This window comes from Anser cygnoides, chromosome 1 (assembly GCF_040182565.1).
Source record: "Anser cygnoides isolate HZ-2024a breed goose chromosome 1, Taihu_goose_T2T_genome, whole genome shotgun sequence".
Taxonomy (NCBI): Eukaryota; Metazoa; Chordata; class Aves; order Anseriformes; family Anatidae; genus Anser; species Anser cygnoides.
In genome coordinates this window covers 6,966,753-6,992,703 of record NC_089873.1, presented here as the reverse complement: position 1 = coordinate 6,992,703, position 25,951 = coordinate 6,966,753, and the positions used below count along the sequence as shown (strand labels likewise).

General features: G+C 43.3%; 1 protein-coding gene across 4 annotated transcripts in view; it reads right to left on the bottom strand.

The window, feature by feature from the left end:
* CAMK1D (calcium/calmodulin dependent protein kinase ID) overlaps positions 1–25,951 on the bottom strand; it is a 220,608-nt gene that overhangs the window by 88,179 nt on the left and 106,478 nt on the right. The window lies entirely within an intron of this gene.

Here is a 25,951-nt window from a genome sequence, read left to right as displayed (position 1 = left end):
AAGTAAAAGATTAAATAGAGTTTTTTTTAAAAGGGGCTGCAAAACAGAAGGCTACTTTTAGTTAGACACTACTTGCCAGTGCTCCAATCAGCACCATAAAATAGGATCTTGACCAAAATAAACAGCGACAAGTGCTTTACAGCCCAGAATTCTGTTATTACACACAGAAAATTCCCTCAATCTGCTGCGAGGTCAAAATGTTCAATGGTAAGGTATTTGGGACATTAGAGGTCTAAAGACCCCGTGTCAGATGAATGGAGATGGTTGCTTGGAGGTTGAAGTTTCCAAACAGTGGCAAATCTGGGTACAAGAGGATGGAGGCAGGGTGCTGGCTGGAGGGATTTGCCCCCATGCAGACGCTGGAGCATGTGTACAGAGGCCATACAATAGCCCCATGCTCCTTCCCACTGAATTTGGCCCACTCTGATGTCACACCCAGTCTGCATGCCCAAATTTCCCTGCAGTGTTATTAAGCACTGCGTGCTTTCTGTCCAAAGGCGGGTTTTCTACACCCTCCTGACATGGAACAAGAAATCCTTCAAATCATCACCCCCAAGAATTGCTTTAGTCTCCATAGAGCTGCTTTCTTCTCCCTCTGAATGCAGTTACATAAACACAGAATTTCTGAAAAGTGACTGAGTTTGGTGATCTGCCACGTGGATTTTCTGATGTCTCCTAAGGGCTGAGCCTCCGCTGACACTTCTCACCAGGGACATGCACAGGCAGATCGTGCGATGACATAAACCTCACTTCTAAAGGAAACCAGGTTTGAAATACAGCCCAGCAGGTGGGCGAAGGGCATGGATCATTCCCACCAAGCCTCAAGGACCTCTGGTTTGTCAAAATGCTATCTTTAAAGAGAAAAATCATCTCTCTAAACATACATATAATTAACTACTCAGAGCAAAGCCTCTCTGGGTTTGCTCCTTAAATACTTAACAAACAATTTCCAAAGGATGCATTTAACTTGTGCAAGTCCTAAAGAGACAACCAGTACAACTCCAGGAGCAGAATATTAATTACACCAATTGCAGACAATTGTTTTAAGAGCAAGACAAATCTGGGAAATGCCATGTACGGTCTGCTTATTAAACATACGGACATGCTCAGAAAGAAGGTAAAAGTGCATTATCAGCAAATGCAGAACTCTCTACATGTCTCAAGGTTCAAGAAGATTAATTAAAAAGCTTAATTATGTATCAAGACCTCGTCCTCAGCACTCCCAATCATCCCAAAGTCTGTGTGATGATGCTGAGAGCAGGTCCTCTGCGCCTGGCAGGGTCTTTCCCGTAAGAACAGAGACTAATCCAATTTCCTCTGAATTCACCAGAAAGATCACGACTGACCTGAATTTATGCCCACAATCAGTCATCAAAAGCTGCGTTCATATAAGGACCTCCATGTACAGGAAATTTAACATCAACAACAAGTGAGCCTAAATACAATACGCTACAGGATGTCAGAGCAACAAATACGTGAGTAGGCTCTTCACTTCGCTTAAATATCGGGAAAATCCTGTGATATTTTAGCAAAATTTCCTGGTAGACCGCATCACAAATCAAGTTCTTCTTATTGACAGCAGGAAACCAATAGACCACCCGCTTGGCTTTGTACAGTCCCTTAAGGGTTGCAAGTAGGGCAAGGACAGTTTTGCTTTGTTTCAGTGAGCTGAAGGCACTCTTAGTTCCCAAAAGGCATTTCCAGCAAATATTCACTTTTAATGGAAACTCTTATGTATGTTTATTCATTTTCCTTTATGCACACACACAGGCGTGTGATCGTCTGTGTACCTGATACCATCATGACAGAGAAGGTAGTTTTAATATCAGTAGTGATAGCTGTTTAAAGCCTCCAACATAGTCTGCAGCACATTTTTACCGCACACATATATTAATGCCTTTCTATATACGTGTGGCAAATCAAACGCTTTGCATTTCTATTTTTATTTTCTATTTCGAGAGCCTCCTTTTTATTTTGGGAACCTCGGAGGTTCTCCAAACTCAACCCAAGCCCTGTGAGGCAGCCGCCAGCAACACCTAGAGGTTGCACGCCCATGGGTGACGGGGGGGGAGCACCCACAAAGACGAGCAGTTGGGGTGGCAGAGGGCAGAGAGGAGCCCATCAGACACACAGCGCTGCAGGCTGAGGGCTGCCACAAGACCTTCTCCCTTTCCTCATTTGCAAAGCAAATGGGCCCCGTGCTGCTGCACTGTCTGAAGGCGGATGCACTTGCTCAGCTTTAAAGCGATTCCTCGGTGAAAGACTCAGGGAGAGAAACGAAAGCAGAATGAAGGAGAGAGACAGGGGATAGAAGACCCAAGAAGAAAGGGAAAGAAGGCAGCAGAAGCTGAATCACCCCCAAAGAATAAAAGGAGTCACCCTGTAGGGATGAGGATATTTGGAAGAAGATATCCTGGGGCATCACAGCCATGCACAACAGCCACCCCATCGACCATTGGCACTGGAGGGGCTCTCTGTGACGGTCAGAGGCATTTATTTCTGCTTTGCCTCAGCCTCCCCATGATCAGCAGGGCCTTCACCTCGGCGTTACGCAGTGCTTAATATTCCTGCCAAAGCGCACGTCGCTTGGCTCGCACAACATTTCCATACTCAGAGGGAATCCCGAACGATATGCTATTTAAGGGAAAATGGAATTCAAAATTAGAAAATAGCGATAATCAAGGGAGCTAGCTCGGGCAGAAGCCTACGGGTAAGACCCAGCTGCAGGTCGGGCCAGTGAAGCCGAGCAGCTGTGTGCTTCCCAGCAGAGGTCACTGCAGCCAGCAGCAGCCGCTGCTGCTCTTTGCTCAGTCTGCACAAGTTCGTGCACCCCTTTCCTTGCTCTAAAACACGGGACAGCAATCGCCTAGAGCCCTGCTACAAAATAATGAAGCCTCCCTGGCTCGACACCGTTCTTTACGACACCACCTCGGGATTTGTGGGATCGGGTGCGTTACTGACGCCGCATTTTGTCCACCCTGCAAAGCACGGAGGGGAGCAGGGAAGGTGTGAGGCCCTCCTCAGCAGCACCAGACACACGGGGAATGGGGACGGATGCTCCTGGCTTGCACAGATGCTTGGGTAAATCGAGAACCGAGGAAAGCACCATGCAGCGGCAGCTACTTGATGGTCACAGATCAGGAGGGATTTGGGGATGGCTTACTAACTCTGCTTTTATCCCCTTTTAGAAGCACCAAGTGAATCTCAGAGGTTCGGGGATTCATGCTGCTAACCCTCAGAATGCCTCCGTGCAGCCCCATGGTGATCTCTCTTAGCAGAAGTACTCGCCCAGCTACCCAAGCTCCTCAGCACCTGCTGGGGGTTTTTCTTTTCAAAGGTGCTGTTCTCACTTTGCAGAGGAAAGGCAGCGTGCAGAAAAGCTAAAAGGGTTTTCTGCAGTCTGATGGGAGGACGAAGCAGATCACCCAAAGCCTTATTATTCCAGTTCCCTCTCCTGGAGGAGCACTGTGCTGACAATGCCCCCAAAGCAAACATCAAAACCTGGGCTTGGATAAAGCATTTTAGATCAGTTTATATAAATTGTTGCAAACAAGGAAACATCCAGCTGAGGAAATCTCCCTTATCACTCTTTCAACCTCCACTTTGTCACACTTGATGTTTTTCTGGCTGCTCTCCCTCCTTCCTGGCAAATCCCAGACACTGCTTCCATCTCCTACACCCTACTGTGTCCCCCAAAATCCCCCTGTGTTTGACGCAAAGGGAAGGTGCCACCTCCCATGAGATTCAGCTACAAGACCCAGGACCTGCTGGAGTCCAGGGGACAAAGAAGGGGAAAAAATAAGTGGAAGTGAGAATCAGGGAAATTTAAGTATAGAAAAAAATACAAGTGATCAATCCTAGTAAAAACCTAGAAAAAGAAATTATGGATTCATCAGATTCAGAGCAGCACTGGTTTGAAAGCTGTGCAGGCAGACACGAGCCACAAGGCACGATGCAGATGCAACTGAATAAAATTATAGGATTTTCCCTCTGGCCTTTCCAGTCTGTGATTCTGCTCATGTGCTTCTACGGAGGTGTCAGCAACACGAGCAAACAGGGGCAGTGCTGTACCTGAACAATATAACATGCATGAACTATAAACTGTAGATTAGATAGAATATAAAAATCTAATAAAAATATAAATAATCTAATGCATAGATAATAATTGAATCTAATAATCTAACAATCTAATATACGTATTTATAGATTGAATATAAGAAACTATAGCATATATGAACCAATGATCTAATTGCTAGCTAGGACTTAGAGGAATGAACTGAACAGAGCAACCAAGGACTTCAGGTGGCTTTTCCGAGCATGGCAGCTGTGCAAACAAGGGCTGACGGGAGAGCGTTTGATCTGCTGCAGAGCACCAAGCACCGACCGGTCCCCTTTGCTTGCTGTGGAGTCGTTAGGCAAGGGTGTTTGGGGTCATGTCATTTTTCCCTGACTGCTACAGCACCCAGTGCTGCTGAAATGCAGAAACGTCTTCCTCTGAAATCTGCCCATAAAACAAGACCTGACTTGACCAGGAGTGGCATTTGGATGAGCTGGGTGTGCTGCGGCATCGTAATGATGAGTACATGGCGAGGAGCCCCAGTGATGCCAAAATCCACCCTCAGTACTGGACAGCACAGAGCTACCACGTCCCGCTCACTGCTACCGGAAGGGCAGAAGTGCCACAGGACCAGAACGAGCCCCATCAGGTAAAGCTCACTTCAATGTTCACCAAAAAAAAAAAAAAAATACTCTGCAGGCTTTAGCTGGAGGTTGCTATTAAGCAAAGGATTGATATATGGAAGTTGATGTACAATAAAGGAAGCTAAATCCTTTAATGACTGAGCTTCCCGTGCACCTCTGCTGGCTCCCAACCATCCCAGAGACCAAGCAGATGAAAGAAAAGCCGTTGCATATTGCTGCGGATCATTAATTAGAGGGGCAGCACAGATGAAAGCCGAGGACCCAGATTTTGCTGTTCCTTTGGCTGCCAAGCTGGCAGGAGAGCACGTTAAATCTCCTAGCTGCAAAGGCATGCTACAAACTGTGATTGAATCACTTATATTAACATCTATCATATTTAACATTGAAAACGAGGATCAGTTAGAAGAATACTGTACATAAACCTTGGGCAAACATGAGAGCTGTTTAAGTAGGGCAGGTTTCCCATGTAACAACTCTTTTTGAGTCAGAGTGTTACATTCTCAAGACATGACATTTAATGCTGCACCTCCACGAACAGCACGTGTCAGGGATGAAATGCCACAAGAAAGCACAAATAATTTTGCAAAAGCCCAAACTAACAAAGCCCGAGTCTGTAAGGATTTGTATCTATGGGTAACCAAATGTCTTTGCAAATGAATAATCAGTTATTTCCACCTATGCCCCGCAAGGGGTTTTGCCAGCAGCATGGGGCTACAGGTTTGAAGAATTCACCCCTTGGCCAAGGGAAGTGTTTAAATCACAATTTCTGCTCTGAGAGAGAGCGGTGGGATTTGTGGTGCCTCCTCTCCATGCGAGGTCTCCTATAACTTGGATCTTTGAAAATCAACTGGACATGAATGATGGAAGGAGTCACACCACCAACTCTGTCCCCTCCCTTTCTTATCCCACGGTCCCCAAGCATCCTCCAGGGTGGGTATTTTGCAGATGGATATTCCCCATATAGCTTCACTGTTATTTGCATGAGCAGAGCTCGGCTTGACACTTCTCCCATCGTCCAGGTTTCCCTCCCACGTGGATTTTCTGGTGTGAAAAGAAGAAATGAAAGCTCCAGTCCAGGCTTCTTCACACAGCTGATATTTATCAGGTCTCTTTCCTCCACGGATTCCCTGGTATCTTATAAAAAGTGACTTTATAGCAGCTCTTTCCCCCTCAAACAGCCAACGTGCACGTGGCTCTGCACCGGTGATGGGTTCTGTGGCTATTGAAGGGGCTGTGGTCTCCAGCATCTCAGTTCAGTGGTCTACCTCGCTCTCACTGACAAACACACATGCAAATAATGGGAAACTTAGAGAACCCTCCACTAGACACAGAGCAGAGGTGTGAACAAAACCAGGCAGATGTCTGTTGTTCTTAGCAAAAGTGGCTCTACAGAGTTTACAAAACCAAAACACCTGCTTTTCTCCCCTACTGCACTTAGCTGTTTTTTTTGTTGTTGTTGTTTTTGTTTTGTCTTGCTTTGTTTTTTTTTGTTGTTGTTTTTTTTTTTTTCAAGTTATACCCTTAATTTTCTTATCACAAAGATCTGGAGGAGCATTACTGGATTCAGTATTGAATTCAGTGTTGAATACTCCCTTGCATTTAAAATAAAAGGGAACTCTATCTGTGAGCAGAAAGATAGAAATATTGCTAACCATGTCTCATGTCCAGATGGCATTTTTGACCTCCTCTGATCTCCTTCCACTGCAAAACCTTTTGTTCCCACCCATACTGCCCACCTTGCCTTGCTGGATCTATCGACTGGGCAAGGGAGAGCTAATTCCAGCTCAAAGCCAGATGGTTCAGTCCCCATATGGCAGAATAGCTAACCCTCTGTGGTTGGAAGGCAAAAGAGTTGAACTTTGAGGTCACATGTGGTCTGCAAACCACAGACTGTTCATAACATGGGACGGAAATTAATATTTTCTCTAGCATCTTTAAGATCTCTGTGTTTCTGTGATGTTAACTGGAGTGGATAGGAAATATTGTCATACTGCCTGCTTTGGAAAACTTGCAGTGAGAGAAAGACCCTGGATGCCTTGGAAGATGGGACTCAAAGGCCAGCGTGGTGGGATGAATCAGTTCATTTATCTTCCCTCAGCCCCAGTACTGGTAGCCAGTGGCAAGCAGCCCATAGCAGGCATTCAAAGAAAGCAGGGGCAGCCAAAATTCAGAAGACAAATGCCCACCAAAAGGCCCTCTCCTATTAACCTTAGAAGATGGCAATGATTTTCCATTTATTTATTTTTTTCTGGTTTAGTTGTTTTTTTGATTTAGCACTTCAGTTTGAGAAGTAATTTGCTGTATGTAAATAAATGAGCTGGGATGGGATTTGTCTCGAGCAGGTGTGTCCCAGTATGGTGCTGAGTGTTTCTGCTATCCATGGAGCTGCCTTCTCCAGGACTTGCCTGGGGGTATCACAAACTGCCCAGAAGGGGAAAAGGTGGGGATGTGGCAGAAGACTCCATCACGTGCTTATATAAGTTCTTCTCCGTTTCATCTTTCAGATCCTACCCATCACCTTCGTGATCTCCCGTTCCTCCTCAAGGGTGAAGATCCATAAATCTTTCCAACCATTTCAATGGCCTTCCTTCCCCAGCACTGCGCTTCTTCTAGCACCAATGCCAGCCTTATGTACTTTATTCACAATATATTCTTTGGCATTTCACTGTGATGTCAACTTGGAGACGTTTCACAGCTGGAAACTTAAGTTTTGTAGTTCAGCAGCTGTAGCACTAACTGGCTGTGACAAGACCTACCCACGTACACCTCACCATTTCTGTTTTGTGCTCTACCTCGTCTTGTACTCCTGAACCATGTAATCCTTCTTTTCATTCCTAATTTCTCCAGATCTTGTGAGCAGAAACTGGTCTGGCTTCTTCACTGCCAGGGGCACTTGCTGATGAGCAGCCTGCATGGAGGCATCCTTCCTTTACTACTCTGCTCTGCAGGGCAGCTTGAAAAAAGGGGGAATTTTGCTCATCTTAAAAAATAGCTTGTTTCCCTCCTAGGGAGGGGAGAGAGCTGTATGAACCTCCTCAGCCACACAGCATGTGTATTTTCATTCTGGTGGCACTTTCCAGCCACCAGGCACGATGCCAAAGGGATGCTGAAGGCAGTATCCTGACAGTTTCTGAAGAAGTAGCTGGCTCCAGCTGTTGTGCTGCTGTGTGCATTAAGCATGCAAGGAGTGAGCCCACAGGCTTTGCTGCCTCCCTGGGACACAGGCTGAGGTTATGCCCTGTTCTGCCTCATCTCCAGATCATAACAAAGCTCAGACAAAGGCTGAACATCCCCGGCACAGACACATGGGTTTTCACTAGGCACTGATGTTGACTGTAATCCCATACAAACATCAAACGAGTGTAGGCACTTTGAGACTAAAAGTGAGGGTTTCTTGGACTGCACACCCAGACTTAGGTACCAAACCTGTGTCCAGCTGCTTATTTTAGATATGAAAATAAGTGCTCGTCTTGAGTGTTTTCATGTGAAGGCTGCTCAGTAGCCTTTAAAGAAAGCAAAATTCAAGTCAAAATTCAAGTTCTGGGTGTTGTATTGCAGTAACTCACAGCTCTAGAAGGAAGACTAGGACCAAATAACCTTCTAACATGCTTGGACTCCTACAATAGGACCTGCACCTGCTTATAAGCCAGCAGGGATATCCCTACGTAAGTGCCATCCCTGATTGCAGGAATATCCCCAATTTCCACGAGAAGCAGACCAAGCCATCGGAATGAGGGTTTCCAAGCACTGGCTCACAATTGGCAGCACTCAGAAAGGCTTGCAAAGCTTGAGCAAAAAACCTCCAGACTGTTTAATTCGAAACACATCAAAACAAATATTAATGATGAATTAATCATTAAAGGTGAAAAAGATAAAAGTAGTGGCTGCAGGAATTTATCTCAGCCAAAAGCAGCGAACCATCTTTTAGTTGTTGGCAGCGGCACTGTTTTTCCAGTGTGGAGGAGTGTGGGTTTACATGTGCAGCCAGTAATTATAGCGGGTTCCCACTCCCTTGCCCAGGAGATGTGGGAGCTACATGCCATTAAAAGTGGTGAGCAGCTCCTGGGCTGAGGTGGTTCGCTCTGACAAGGTTTCATGCAAATGAAAAATTAACAAAAAAAAAAAAAAAAAAAAAAAAAAGAGGCTTGGTTTGCAAAACCCATGAAAAACACTGCCCTAAAGGCTGACACTCCTGGGGAGGATGGTTATCCCAGTACCTTGCCTCACCAAATTTGAAGCTCTTATTTACTTTACAGCAAATGAAGGGGTGAATAAACGAGTATAATGCTCTTTTCATAGCCTCCTGGTTCTCGGATGAGTGCAGCATGTACACATACATTCGGTGGTATCTGCAACCTGACAGCAGATACTACACTTCTGAAGAGAAAGTTCTGCCATCCGTGAAATATCCATTTGACACAGACACGGGGATGTTGTTGCCTACTATTATCTCCTTCATTGGTTTGAATACATACTAATGAAGGGTGAATGTTATACCACCCACACGCAGAAGTCACACAGAAACATGGAAAACTGCCTGTTTGGAGGAGCATGGGACTGAGAGGTGGAACAAAACTGAGTATTTCATTCCACCATATGGGAAATAAATGTAACTTTCACCCAGGTAACACAGCTGGGACTCAAAGCAGTGGCTTGCACAGGATCTTTAGTTATTGGTTTGTCCTAAAAGCCAGTACGTACGGCTGAGGTGGACCCATACTGCTGATGGTAAGGACAAGAAATGGCACAAAAATGAGGATCATTTATGTACTCAGAGGACAATCACATTTTTTCCACATGCAAAGCTGAAAAGCAAACAGGTAACCAAGCACACATGGCATTCTGAGCATAAACTTTTTTGCCTCCCAGTGAGCTTGATGAGTCCCTTGCATGCTCAGCGCTGCAGATGGGGCTATCACAAATTGTTGCTGGGCAGCCTGGTAAATCACAAGCCTCTATTGAATCCCGTCAGTGTGAGTGTGTGTGTGATAATTAAAGCCCATTACAGTTCCTCGCTGCCATGCTAGGGGGTCAATGCCATCAGATTTGCCCAGCTGCAGTTGTATCCCACAGTGAGAAACATGAATGCTCTCCAAAAGTGGTGGGAGTGTCTGTGGGCGCAGGGTGGATAGTAATTGCTCTGCTTTTCCCAGCATGTGTGCTTTCGAGTCCCAGTCTTGCATATTTCTGTCCTGCAGACCACGATGGACAGCCCAGCTCTCTCAATTCTCCTGTGCAATCCCTAGCTGGCATCTCAGTACTGGTCTGACTCAAACGCTCGGTCTGCAGTGATGAGCCACATGACAAACCCATCAGAAGAAACCTGCCAGAAACCCCCCTCCTCTCCACTGAGCTACTGGGAAGCCAATTTATTTTATTTATTTAGAAAGACAGAAGGATAAGTAAGAGGCTAGGCAGGTTTCCACGTTTCATCATCACTGTATTAGGACACTCCTACACAGAAGGCTGCTCCCCCAGTTGCCTGTGGGAAGTGCCAATAGCCCTCGGGTGAGTCATATACACCCTATACCATAAGAGAGTAAGTAGGAAAGCTCTGCACAGCGGGGGATTGATCTCAGAGGACGATCACAGCGCTCTGTGTTCATTATGAGCTACTGTCCTCAATCATGGCGTAGAGAAAGCCAAATTCCAGGGCAGATTTGTGTCTCCTGCCACCGGTGTGAAAGCTGTGGGACTCCTGACTATCCTAGAGCCACCGCTCTGCACAGCACGCAATGACAGAGGAAAGCACAGTCCTCTGTAACTGTGCCTGCCATTTTAAAACTAAGTGAAGGATACTGATGTTCAAGCTTGATTTATTTTGAATCTTCTCAGATAGCGGAGGCAAAAATAAGTCTTCTACTTCGACTGCTATTGGGCTTGTTTTGCACGCCATCTTCAGGAAAGAAGCAGAGGGATGGAAAAGAAAGAAAATTCCCAGAGCGTTTTCCAAAACCCAACGGGGAGAATTAATCATGGCATAATTCAGCCAGGCCAAATCTTGAAATACTTAATCAGGCAAGACTGCTGGAAATCTCATTTGGCTGGATTGAGATCTTGGCAACACCACTGTAGAGTCCGAAGTCGACCTGAACTTGACGCACCAAGTGGCAGAAAAGTCACTTAACCATAACAAAGTAATTAGCACAAATTCTTGCTAATAAGGATACATTTGGCTTGTGTATGACAGCTAATTGGTTTTTAACCAGGTGAGAATAGGGCTGCAAAAGTTAATCTCCCCATTTTTACAAAGGATATGATAAAAAGGGGTCTAATTAAAAATTAAATAGTGTTGAAGTTCATTTATTCTTGCTACTTGTCTTGTTGTGGCGTACGGGGACCCCATGTGTAGGTTTCTATTTTTAGTGGAGAGAAACCTGGGTTCACATGTCCCCAGTGTGACGTTGGGGAGGTAGCAGAGGAGGTTAAACCAGAAGCTAGGTCTATACTTGCAGCCACCTGCCCAATAAAGAGTACTTGAATTTGCAGTTCCTTCTTTTTCCCATAGCATGGAAGTAAATTTCCAAAAACACCCACTTAGTAGTCAAGGACCAGACTTTTAGAGATTATTAGTCACCTTATGATGCAAGTAACTTCCTACAGTAACTACGCATCAAAGCACTTTCAAACTTATTCCCAAGAATCTTCAGATAGCTAAATATTTTTAAAATATATCTGCAAATGATTGCTAGGGTAATATAAGCACTAAAGGGCTGGAAGCCAGGCCTCTTTCCATGGATTTAAAACCTAATAATCACTGCAGATGATTTTTTTTTTTTTTAATATGTCACTGCAGTACTATCCTGCTCAAGAACATGGATGTTAACAATGCCAGTGCTTCAGACAGCAACAAGCAGAATATTAATGTCATAAACTACTGTTTATGACATTACTAATGTTTATTAATGTTAAAAGACGATAAATACCTCCTGTAAAATACAGGCAAGTCAAACTGTAAGAACAGCAGGGCTAAAGAACAATATTGCAATGACATGTGGATTATTCTTCCATTATTCTAGGTTTTATCACTGCCCATTGATTCTTTGCATGCCATGATGAAGCAGAAATGGGAATGAAAATAACTGGAAAATAAGAGCTCGTAAATATATTTCAAAGGATAACGACAGCAGATTTATCTTTGTCAATTCCTGTTTTTATTCACTCAACTAAGAAGAAATCAGTATGAAAAAGTGGGTTGTTTCATGGCATTTAAGAGAACGTTTTCTAACCAACTGACTTCTAAACTACAGCGCTATAGATTTCTAATATTTTATGCAGCCAAGTCACACATACAAGTCACACATAGTGACTCATTTTTTCCTAAGCAATACATCTAATTAATTCAAGGTATTTAGAATGAAAGGTAGCTATTAGATGAAGTCTAAAATAAATGGTAGTAAATGCAGCCTTGTAGCTGATGGACGTAGGGCATTCCAGTAACATCACCCTTTCCTCCGTGTTGTATACTACAAATAGCACTGAGTTAATACGTTTAAATTGTGTTCGTTGTAAATCGTGTCTGCTAATAGAGCTTGTCAGGATGATGTTAGAGGACCCCCAAAACAACAAATCTTGCTTCACCAAGGGTGCATCAGCTGGGTGCTAGGTGGAGCATGTGTTTGGGAAGAAGGCGTTTTCCAACTCAGCCTTCACTTGCTTCTCCCACAAGAAAAAAGGAGATGCAAAGCAAAGGGTGTGATTTTATAGCACTCAGTCCTGCTTATTGTGTGCTCGATTGAAACAATGCATTAAGTTTACATCACTTCATGAAATCGACATCAAAACTGCCTCTTTTTTACCTCAGCTTTACGTAGATTCAGTACCTTCAGTGCCTTGTTACAAACTGCAAGTATATTAGTTCATAGATAGTTCATAGATTAGTTCATAGATAGCACAGGAAGTGAAAAAACAGCAAGGAAAGTAGTCAGTGATGTGATCAGCATCACAAACTTTAGAGGTTAGAAGTTCATTTCTAGACCAATGTACATATTCTCACAGGTCTCATAATCTGCAATCTGGTGATCTCTTGAGAGCTTGATTTGGAATAAAATTTATAGAACCTCTCACTTCCAGATGCAACACAAATACAAGCACAGATGCTCCTATACAATTGTAATTTATGCCTAAGCTTAAAACTTAGAATTGCACAGGTCCATGTCCATTATATGTCTTCTCACGTTTCACACCCTCATGTGAAATACCTCTTCCAGTTTTACTTTGAATTACTTAGATATCAGAATTTATTGTAAATCCTGATACGTTTGTTTCTGTTTAGGCATTCTATCCCAGTCTTTTTGCCTTGTTTTATTGCTATATCCACCTACTTACACTTCAACTTGTGCATTACTGCATTACTATGTTATTCTGTGCTCTGATGGGGTTTTAAAATAACAACATATTTGATGCAAATAATTGTTTCCTCCAGACAGGAGGACATTTGTGTGTTCTCAACAGGACTGTAAGAAGGAGGAAGCTACCTGCTGAGTTAATGCTTGCAGCTCTGAGTTTCCATTAACCTCCTAACTTGGACCATTTTTCATTATGAAATCATGACCTTCAAACCAAGCATATGGAAAAAAGTACATTTCTCCCCACTCACATAGCTCTGAAGTGTGACTGAAAACACTGTTCTCACACTTTTAAAAAATCCACCTTTGAGCTAGGACCAAAAATAAAAACTTGTAAAACCAGTGGAATCTGTTCAAGAAGTTAAGAGCATTTCAAAGGGAGCCGAAGTTAGCATGGAAACATGCTCAGGCTTCACACTGGCACAAGCTACAGGTAAGCATTTTAAACAAATGCTCTGGAAATATTTAGGAAAAAAGAATCATAAATCCACATTTCCAAAATATGTTCTTTTTTTTTTTTTTTTCTCCCTATGACAGCCATGACACACAAGACAAGGGAGAAAGAGGCTCCCCAAGGGGTGAAATGGATTTCAGTGACCCAAAACCATGTCTATAGTACTGGTAATGCCACGTAGTCATAATCCCATGTACAAAATCTGCTGAGCAATTAACATTACATCAGTTGTGCATGTGCTTAATTCACACACAATTCACTGCTGTCACTGGGATTAATACAGACTGTTGAATTATGTTTTCCAAATTCCATACCAGATACAGGTGGGGAAGGTGAGGATCTGTTTCTAAGTTGTCATTTTGCTTTTGACAGGCATAAATATACTTCTGAGTGGATAATCAGAGTCGTCAAATCTCAGAGCATTTAATCACTCAGCAGGAATAGTTAAAACACTTAAAATTAATCTTGCATTAGCTTAATTGTTACTCTGTGCTTCCCATTGTGTTTGGATTTTTGGGTTTGTTTTCACCTCTTATTTTCTCCTCTGGTTTCAGCTGCCTCCTCCCCATCAATTTGCTCTTTGTCAGAAGTTTGCCTGAAGGTGGAAAGCTCTTCCTGCTCTGTGTCAGGCTCTCTGGCGTGCAGAGATTGGCTCTGCAGCTGGTCTTTGTGCTACCCATGCTGTGTAACAGCACAGGGTCACGTATGGCTTCCAAAGGCTTGTGCTTCTGTTTGTGCTGTCTGTGAGACCCCACTCAGAGGGACAATCAGGGACATGTGCTAAGAGGAAGGGGAGGGGAGAGCCCCAGATGTACATATTATGGTTACTGCAGTCTCCTCTCTGGTCTTTTTCATGCACTCATACAGCAGCAAAGCACATTTCCTAGTCTGTGTTATTCGTTGCACACTACCTGGCGATTCTACATACTCCCTGAAACATAAAATATTTATTCCCTAGTCTGTGTTATTCATTGCACAGTACCTGTTGGCTCTACCACTATTCCCTGAAACGTAACACATTCATCACCATCTTCAACAACCTTCTTAGCCTGTTCCCCATCTTACCTATATCACTGAATACTCATTCCTTACTTCCAGCGAGGTGGCGGTGCCCAACAGGAAAAGAACAAGAGTTTCAAACAAGTACCTTTATGCTGCCATGTTATACTTGCTGGATGTCCACGTGTTTTGGACCTATCCTTTTACTTAGAGTGACCATCAGTGAAGGCTCCTAAAAACCTTTGCTAAGGGGAGAGTGGCCAATAGATCTTTTTGATTCCTTGTGCTCTCATCTGCCTGTGCCAATCTCCCCTACCACGTTTCCCTGCAGCACAAACAATTTTTGCTCCACATTTAACAGATTCTACCTATCAGCAACCTTTCTGCTCCTGATCCAATGCCTGTGAAGACAGTGGATGTAGTCCCTGGAGTGGAGCAGAAAAGAGATCTCCCTGCTCCCAGCCCCAACCAAGTGATCGCCCTATGGGTTGGTCCCCTTCTGACCCCTGAATCCTGTGCTCCCAGTGCCTGGTGCCAATTTCAATAGAAATGGGTGAAAACACCCAAACCCAGGAGGTTCTCTAGTCTGGTGGCTGGCTGCAAACCCCCCCAGGGAGATGGAACTGGTGAGCTGCCAGGTGTACTTCTCCAAAGCAGTGCATCCCTCCCAACTGGGTGCCTATCTCCAGAAAGAGCTGTAGGGTCTGGTTGCGGAATGAACAGAGGCAGCTAACATACAGCTCAGAGGAAGGTCACGAAGCTCCATAGAGCCTTGCTTAATTCTGGGCAAATCTCCATCCAGCATTTTGACTTTCTGGAAGGCTCCTCCAAGGTTTCCAGCTCCTTCTGTGGATCGTTTCCACAAGCCTTGGACCACACTAAGTAAATCTGCATCCTACTCTGGCTCTCAGTGTTTCCTTTTCCTTCCAAATAACAATGCTACAGTTTGAAGGTGGGACTTGGCCAAAGATTGCTGCAGATAAACAACCTCCATTTCTTTTTCTCCAGAATAGCAATCCACTTGGGAGGAAGAACACAGATGTCTAATGGTCCAAAGGAACTCAACTTTCAGTTGATTAAAGTAGAAATGGCCCTTGAAAGTGGAAAAATTCACCAAGGGAGGGAACTACAGACCTGGAAATGAGCTGAGATTTCTCTCTCTTAGCACCCATTGAGATAGATACGCCAGCTGGGAACGCAGCATAAGCAGAGCAGGCTGAGGATATGCTGACTTGGCAGACTGTGAGCATAGCTCCTACCGAAAACTTCCTCTCCCTTGCAGAAACCCCGAGGAAGGAGTTTGCCTTCTGAAAATAACTCTGCCAGCTGCCTCCTGGGATGAAACCACCCGCCGCGTAAGATGCTGCCTCGTTCTAGAGTGTGCCTGCGTATGTGCCTGCTGGGGACATCAGCTGTGAAAAGCATTTCTAAAGGTGGTTAGAAAAAGCCAGAACACAACCCTCTGGCAAATGTTGCTAACTCCTTCCCAGATTAAAACACCTCGCTGCCTTCTTATTACACCCCCAAATTATATCAAAAAGAAGCTTCAAACATCGAAGTGTAAAATTAGCTATGAAACATTAAGCAGGTATGTGTATGGACTGCATTTTATAACAGCAAAAGCAAAGTCATTAACACACCATTAAGTTCAGAAAAGAACTAGCAATTCCTAATCTACCTGGTGCATTATTAAGACGTCATTGTGATGGTTTGCAGCAGAGAACAAGAGAACAGACAGATGTGTGTGCACCCTCTCTGCTCACTCCAGGCCCTTGACGATGTTAATCCTCCATTTCAAACAGGATTTACTTTTCATTGTTTTATAAACAGGCTGATGGGTTTGTTTGTGGATGAAGTGTCCATCCACGGCAGGGAATGAGACCAACAGCTGAAATCAAGAAGCCAAGTTCTTTACCAAGCTTCAGACCATGGTCCAGAGTTGATGCAAAGCTCCTACCTCCCCACCCCTTGGCATGACCATCTGCTCCCATCTATCCTGAGAAACCTCACCTACAGATTAGTCAAATCTTCATGGATTTCTAATGCAGAGACCCCTGATTTCCAGCTGAGTGCCCTTGAAATGGGGAGTGTTAAGTATTTTTGAAAATCAGTCCATTTAAGACAATGACCTATTTTAAACTCAAGTAACTTCTAAGCATTCAGTATGATTAAATGTACTCTGTGAGAAAGAGGATTCCTCCCATGCATAGTGCCAACCCCAACATCATCTCTTATCCAATGAGAAAACCAAGCAATATCCATCCCTTTAGGGATGCAGGGCTCATGTGAACCTGACAGGATGGAACAAGAGCTACTTTCTGGCATTTGAACTGAGAACAGGCCATTGCTTCTCACAACTGTGAGTTTCCTGATGCTCTGGATGATCCACACAAAAAACCCTTCAGCATCCCACTGGCACTGTTTGCAAGCTGCTCGTGCTAATAGCTAATTACAACCAGTTAGATTTTAATTCAGAAACAACCTTGTTGAAGTCAAAGAAATTAAACAGATATAAAATTAACGTAACTAGGAAGAGATTTAGAGCCCAGTTCTCCAAACAAACAAGTTTTGCTATTAGATAATTTAAAAGGAAGATTAGCCAGCATTTCCTTGTGGTAGCATTTATTTTTTGTTTAACTAAAGGTCAGGCATAATAATAAAAATCTGTTGTCTCATTTGCTTCAAAGGCAGATTTCAGGGCTGGGAATTCACTCCGTTTTAGAAGAAATTAATTCATGTCAACAGCCAGCACACTTTGCCAAGCATTTTTTCCTCCTCTCCCACCTCTCACTAAGTTGAAGGCCACTGGCCAAACCCTCTCGCCACTCATTTCCAATGGGCAGACTCCTTGTTTTCCAGATACAAATCGTCCATCTACGTCTGGCACCTCTCAGCCTCTTTTCTCTTTAAGCCAACACACTATTTCACAGAATGTCTGTGGCAAGCAAGAAAAAAGGATGAAGCTTGGATCTATCCCACCTTGCAGTCCTTCCTCCCACTCTCTGATGGAGATTTCTTGACAGCACTGTTCCCCCACCAATCTGTCCCTCCTCTTCCCAAAGCCAGGATCTTAGATCTGTAGCAGTCCCACTGGTTCTCATTTTAATTTTGAAGAGCCTCAGCCTTGCTAATATATTTGGAGCTAAGGAAACCTGTATTTCTCCACTAAGAGCTCCCTCCACTCCCTATTTATTCAAGGACATTTTCTCCCATAGTGCCTTATCTTTGCCATTGTTTCATGGCCTAATTACTTCCCTTCTGAGAACTTAATTTCATTTATCTCCTTGGAGTCAGACAGGATCGTATCAAATATGTAAACTCAGTTGTGCATGATACTCACACAAACAACAGCTACGTCCCTCAGTCTGCATGCAATTCTTGACGTATCACAAGCAATCACACTTTGGAAAGGGAACATACATTTTCTAAAGTTCCTGTTTATTGCCAAGGCAGGATGCAATGTTTTTCTGTGTAAATTCAAGTTATTGCTAGCTGGAGCATGCTACAGTTCCCTCTGATGAAACTAAAATATTTTTGGATGAAGAATAAATAACCATCCTGGAAGCGTCTGAATGAAGAAGCCTCTGACTGAATTCTCCTGGAAAGAAATTGTTTAAACAAGTGCTTGTTTTCTGAAATTTAAACAGGTGTTTGGTGGTGAACCGCACTGATCCATCCAGTGCAGTGCAGCTAAAAATGCCCTTTTTCCCCTTCTCTGTTCTTTATATCTCCGTGCTCTTTGCCAGTTATCTCTCTGGGTATTATCTTAAGTGTTGCTACATGAGCCCCACTGCCGACCACATTGCTACAACATATGTCTGCAGTCAGTGCTGATATCAGACGCGTTTTGTTGAAACGTGGAACGATCAGATGACAGGGACTTCTGACCAAATCTTTAAATAACTATGGACTACAATGTTCCTGTGTGCTGGGATGTTTTTTTAATGGGTTGTTTTTTTCAGGCACATTGCTTTCCTCTCTGTCTGCAAGGAAGAGTGTTTTATAATATGCAAAATGTGTAACAGAAATGACAGAAAGGCTTCATGCAAATACAAAAGAAACTATCTCAAGCTAAATAAACAGGAGACAAGGCAATCTCATATAATAGTTTACCTGATATGTTTAAATAATTTCATATATATATTTTTAAAGTGATAGCATAAAGAACATTTGGGGAATTCTTAGGGAAACTCAATAAATAATAAAAATTATATAGCTCTCATCTCCAACACAGTGCCTGGGAGATCTTCTAACTTTGCTAGTCAACACATGAGCTAAAAAAGTAAGCTCAAATTGAAGCCACTGTCATTACTATCCTGCATAAAGGAGAGCAGAGAATGATGTTGCCCAAGGCCCATAACTCACCCAGCATCACTGCTGATGGTACCGTAAAGGTAAGGATTAGAAACTTCAGAAGATCAAGCTGGAGTGTTCGACAAATGCCAACTTGTCTAGTGGTCTGTCACTAAAAATGAATTGGATTAATTTCCTTTCCACAATGCAGAAATCAAAGCAACCTATTTCAAAATAAATATGTCATCTTCAAGGCCAATTAAGTTATGCAAGCTGTGACCGGGGGGAGAAGAGAGGATCAAAAGTTGGGCTTTATAATGAAAGTTGACTGCAATCTTAATTATTAAGAGTCTTTGGCTTGCCATGCTTGCATATTCCTCAAGGTGTAACTCTTTGATGACTGCCTGATTGGATCACCCTCTTCATCTATTTGTGGCTGTTAAGAGCTTATTACAACCCTTCCTGCAGAGATGGGCTCTTCAAACAACCTACAGCATCTTGTGTCTTTACAACAGGAGAGCCCCATTTAGTCCCCATTTGACCTTACAAGTGCTCACCTGTTAAAATATGCATGGAAAAGGCAAATAATTAAAGTAAAAAACATAAAGCAGAGACAAAGTGATTAAAAAAAAAAAAAAAGACCTTTTTTGCAGTTGGGACAGACACTGATCCCTAAGATAACAAAATTTCCTGAGAAATATCACCCAAGTTCTTGCTAAATTCGGGGCAAGCAAAGCAGCATGCCAAGTATAAAGACAAGTTGTTACAACTTCAAGACGTTCTCTTTCACTCCAGTGCCAGATTGACATGTGTCCCACCCTATACAATTATTTGCTATTGCTTCTTGCTATGTGAGATCACCTTTAAAACAGTAATTAGAGGAGGTGTTTGTTTAGAGGAGCGTAAATGACTGCTTTGCTCCGGACCTGCTTAGCATGTCATGTTAGCCTGGAACCACACCTGGCTACCAGAATAAAATCATCAGTGAAAAATAAACAGTCTGTGTGCAGAATGTATCACTTCCCTCCAATGGGGCTCATGCATCATTTAGTGCTTAACACTTAACACCCAGAAGAGGGAAATAACTCATGCAAACATCAGCACTTAACCATTTGAGGACAGGCAATGTCTTGAGCAAGGTAGGAGCATTTCCAGTTCCCAGGACAGAAACAAAAGGACTTGATCACTACCCTGACTCCTGGTGAGAATATTTGCCTTTCCCATATCTGATCAAAGAGTTAACAAAGAAACAGGGCTGGCTGCCTAGTTTCATTCTCCCCATGGGGTGATCAAACATCCATGCACTGCATCACACCACAGCATTTCAGCCTGTGCCAGTGCCCTGCTGTGTAGGGGATCAAGACCAGTTTTTGGTACTAATCTAAAAAACTCTCATAGTAAATTAAGCTTACACTAACCAAGAGAGTATGCTCCTTTCTACCAGACTTATTTCAGTAGTAGCTCTCAGACATGACTGGTTTGACAGGTCCAAGGAAAAAGGAGGAAAGATATCTCAGAAGCTGATCCAAAGCTCTAAGTGAGCTTCTTGAAGAAGAGCAGGAAAGACACTGTATGTGACTTGGTGAAATTATGTTTTGTTTTGTTTTTCTATGGGAATCACTATTACAAGACCTTAGTCCAGGATTTCAGCCCTGAAGCACCACCACAAACCAAATGATAATTTTCACTTATGTCCCATCAAATCGGCTGAAAGATCTGTTTGTTCGAGTAAGTTTTTCCCACAGAAAACATTGCCACCTCCCTTAAAGCAGAGAAAAAATAATATATATATATTATGTACTTCATTGTTTGCAGTGTTGCAGACACAATGCCAAGATACTGTGGTGAGGGACCACTATGAGCCACGATGCTTAAAGATTGTTCCTCTGGGAACAGGAAATGTTGAGACATTTGCACTCTCTTGACAAATAAATGGGTTTATACTATGGTCCGTACCACAGTGCACATCACAACAACGGCTTGCAGTTTTCTGCTCATAGTAGACAGTTAACTTGTGTGAGTAACCCCATTAACTCCAACCAGAGGAAACAGCAAAAATAGCGGAGTTCCGTCTGGGAGAACTACACTTCACACCTCTACCCCTACTGAAATAACCTGGCTTACAACAGCAGTACCAGCCAGGGTCTGGGCAGGAAGGTGTTAAGGTGGGAAGCAACAGCAATGAAATGGCTTAGCCTTTCCTAAGTCAGAAATACCACACACAAATTACAGAAATCACACAGTGTTGTCTACTCGGTGGAATATGTCTCCTCAGGGCATTCTTTTCAAGCAGACCGCTCCACGGTAAAGGTCAGCATCGTTTACAGACAAATCTATTTTGTATTACACGGCGCACACTGTGCTCTGTAAGAGGCAACGTACACACAAAACTAGCTTTCTCAGGTTGACACAAATCCTCGTGGGCATCTGGCTGCAGAACGGGGAGGACTGGGAAGCACTAGCTCAAGCCGTGCCCACACAGTGCACATTGGGTTAGCCCATGATATGAGCACCTGAACCCCCACTGACTCAGGCAATGAACACTGGTGGAAGTTCAAGCCCTTGTCCATGTGGAGTGTTTTCAGTTCATTTTCCAGCCATGACCATGGCTGGAATCTGTCCCTGTGTCTCAACTGTAGAGACGCACCTTTGATGACACTTGGAAAACGCTTCCTCGAGTGCAGGTATGATCTGGCACACCATTTCCCTTGGCTTCTTATAGCTTCCAGAGTGCAACTGCAAAATTCCACTGTCTATAAAATACTAAAGACAAATTTGAACAAATAAAGACTTTGCAAGGGGATTCACAGCTCCAGTTCGTATTCCTAGCACTTGACAACACTTCTTGACCACAGGAATTAACTGTTTGGGAACCTCTTTCAGAATGCAAGTTGGTGAAACTCTTTTCTTGAATCTTGACTTTTTGTTCCCATACTTCCATCATTCCTCTTTTCTCTTGAATTATTCAGTCATAAAACATCTGTGTGGCCATGTGTCATGTATAAATACATTTTCTATTTAGAGTAATGTCTGCATGTGCTATGCGCCCCTGGGAAGGGTGGAATACTGCTAGCATACACTACAAGCAAGGAGCACTTTTGTTACACTATAGGACAAGTAAGGTTTCCTGGCAGAGCTACAGAAAACCTTCTGGTCCCACCATAGCAGACTCTATGCAACTTCTTTGATCAACAGCATAATTTCTCAATATTATCAAAATTAAAGAGGAGAAAGCACGACGAATACTGCTTACAAAACAGCTTGACCAACTACTCATGATGTTCCACTTCAGTCTTAGTACAAGGAGATGCACAGCACTGCAAAGCAGTTTTTAATTAACTGTTTTATCCCAGCAATACTTTTGGCTCTAGATAACAGTGCCAAGTGCTGATATTTATGTAACTCAGCAGTGCTTATGATTTTGTTTCAAACGTTATTTCAGTGGGGCTCTGCAATGACCCGACGAGCCCTGTGGTATGCATGGCTGCAGGAGGAGTCTCAGGGAGGAGATGCTCTTTTAGGACCCTCCAAATTAAAAGTTTAGCCCAGAATAGGAGGAGAAAAGTCCTGTTTTCTCATGCAGTCTTCATGCTGGGGAAGAATGCCTTATCTGCCTTTTTTTCTTTTTTTTAAGCTTACCTTCACTGTGATTCTTAGGAAAACCACAGTGCAGCAACAGGCAAGGGCTGGCTGTGGTTCCTGCAAGGCTGATGAATAATGCTGTGGGCTCAGGTACTTACCAGGAAAAATACATGTACAGGGATTTCCTGAAAACTGTGTCTGATATTAACTCCTCAGCAACCGTACTGCTACTGGAGGCACCCAACGTTGTTCTGCTGTATTGGTTTTAACTTGCCATGGCTAGCTTCTGCTTTCTCTAGAGGGTGCTTTTTTAACGTTTCTTTTCATCCCCCCATGCCTCAGAGAGGTGGTTTCCACCCTAGGGTGTGCAAACCTCTGAGTAAAAAATGAAAAGTACACACCTATTCAAATGGTTGAAAACCACTATTATAAAGCCATTTCTAGAATAAGCTCTTGGGCTTTCACTCTTCCATTTTCCTAAAAACAAGAAGCAAATTGGCCACAGCAGTCAAGGAGCTGATTCCCCCACTGAAACCCCTCTTTTTGCTCAATTTCCACATACTTCATGTCCTTGGCCGTGGGGCCCTGCCATGTCTTACCCCCACAGCCTCACTGTGCTCCCCAAGTCAGCTCTCCCTACTTTATAAATGAAGATAAAACACAGCTGAGTTTTATCACCAAATCAAGTGTTCTTTTCAGCATAACAGTGCTCTCAAATGCATTTTTTCCTCCTGTCACTCTCCCTATAAATCACGATGTGCCGTGAGAACACTTCTTGCTGCAGATTACACATGGGGAAGGACCAAAACATTCCCCAAGTACCAGCCAGTGCCTATAAAGAACTCTACAAAATTCTGCTTATTGAAATTAGAGTGATTAGAGAAAACAAGAACCCATATGGGGAGAAAATTAAACTAATACCAGATTTTTTAATACATCAAGAAACACACACAGAAAAGAACTCTGTAAAGAAGTTAAATCCAAACAAACGGGAGTTAGTAGGGTGTGTTTTTTTTTTTAAATAGGAGTACAAAGTATGCCTTCACAGTTCCAGTGAACAACAGGAGACTTCCCATCAGGCAGAACCAAGCCTGGCTACCTTCCTAACTACTAGTCAAATCCAGCTATCATCATCTACGTAAACAGATGAAATCCCATAGCCCACATGGTGCAGAAGGTCAGGCCAGATGAGTGAATTTCTCTTTCCAGAATTAAGTACTTGTTTTTAAAGGGATTGGCTTGATTTTACATGGTTTTCCTAAGCCTAAACTCCAGTTCAAAATGAGCCCAAGATTTTGGGCAGTTCAGGTCCTGTTTTTTTTTTGGTTCGGTTTGGTTTGGTTTTCTCCTTGAAAGAGGTGTGCTGATCTTTTTCGAAAGTCTTAAAGAGGTTTCCAAAATGGTGAAAGACCTGTTCTGACAAGTGATTTGGGTTAAAAATACAATCTATACTAAAGAGGCTGCAAGCCCCGTGCTTTGAGATGCTCCAGGGTGTGCCTGATTTCTGAGCTGCTGCCTTCAGGCAAGCAGAAGGCCAGGGACTGTGCCGGGAGGGACTGAAATGTTAACCAAGGAACTCCAAGCAACTGGGTCATGAGAGCTAGGGCTGATTTCTTCTTGGTTTATGGTCCAAAACAGCAAAGGACTGGAAGCCCCAAGACAGAAAACAGTTGTAACCTACATAGATAGAAGGCATAATTGTGATATAGGAAATTTTGTAGCTGACTAGCAAAACTAAGAGTTCTCCTAACATCCTTTGTCTAGGGGTTTTCACTGGGATCCAGATCCCTCTCCTGTGCAGATGATTTTAAAAATGCAACTCACATCTACCCTCATCACATGGATGTGAGAATTGGTACATGACTCAGTTCTCTAAAGCTTATAAGTCTTCCTTGTATGTAAACTGATGCAAAGCATAACTTTCTATACTCATTGATGTATCCATTCTACAAAATCCTCCACCAATTGCGCTGCTAATGCATTTACCTGTGTCAGCTACACTAGGAGCATATACAGCATTGAAATGAAGCAAATCAAATCATGTTCAAGTAAAGTGGTATAGGTGCTCCCAGCTTGAACAGTTATTTTACACTCAACTACAGGGATTTAAAAAAAAAAAAAAGGAAAGAAAGAAAAACAGTGAAAAACTGCCAGAAATACTGACATCAATCTTCCATTTCAAGAGCAATTCAGAGTGATTCCAAATATAGTTGGTCCTATTAAGAAAACAGCTCTTGGGTAAGAGTGCAAACTGTGTCATCATAAGAAAGAAAATCAGAAACATATGCTTCCAATGAAAGAAGGAATTTTAAACAAAGTCAGCAATTCAGGGCCCCCATAGTAAATCAGAACCCAGAGGAGAAAACATTTATGTGCCATCCATCCCCATCTTTTTGGGGTGAAGTTTGATGGTGAACTTTGTGCCTGGTCTTTTCTGTTTCTAGAAGGAAAACCAACTGAATGCCAGCAGCAAGATCTAGGAGGAGAAAACCCCATTTTGTAAGATGGAGACCACATTCCTTTTACAGAAGAAGTTTTTTGGATTCCCTTGCTCCAGCTCCAAAGCTACACGGAGAGAGAAGAGTAGATATGGCCAGTCCCTGGCAGGTTCCCCTTCTGCAGGGTGAAGTCCGGACTCAGCCACAGCAGCCTAAATCAGCAGTAACACCGTAAACCCCACTGTTCCCACCCCTGGCCCCACTGCTCCCACCCATCACCCAGAGGTGGTGGAGAGCTATCCCAATGGCAAAGCTGGGCTCCCATGTTGGCTTGGCTGTGCTGGACTTACATGGGATTGGAGATGGAAGAGATTTCCTCTTCATTTGGAAGAGGAAATCCACATATGTGGGCTCTTGCCCTTTTTTTTTTCTGATATAGAAGTTTAGGAAAACGGGAGTGGATGCTGTACAGCACATCTGCTGTGCACTAAGCCCTACGTGCTCACTGCATGACCGCACAAGGTAAAACCCCGCAACCCTCAGCTTTGGGCTTCTTTCCACTTTTGCTTTGGGCTGAGATTCTCAAGGGAGCCTTGAAGAGTCATGTAACCAAGTTCAACGGCTTTGAATTTTCCTATTGACCAGAATAGCATTAGATCATATTACCCATGTCTATTTGTTAACGACGAGCGCTCGTTTACCCATGCTGATGCCGCATGGCCTGGATGTGGCTTTGTACACCATAAAAGGGAAGGACAATGCCTTCGAGACCTAAACACTGTGGGGCACACCGCCGCCCTACCCGAAGGAAACGCTCTCATGTGCCCAAGGAACACAGAAGGAAAAGTTTCAAAGTTCACCAATGTTTTTGGCTTCCCTTCCAGCACCCACGTGTAGCAAAGCTAAAAGCAGGCAGCCATCACCATCACAGCAACGTTTTATCTTTAGAAAGGGAAGAACTGCCGTTTCTATATAAATGCCAATAAAAACTACGTCTTTGTGGTTCATGCCACATTCACATATTTGTTGTGACTCACAAACAGAGCATTTAAAAACTAACAGAAAAAGCCTTTTCCTCTTTGTATGCAGTCAGAAACCCCGTATTCTCCCTTTTAAGAGAAAAGTTGTGAACAGCC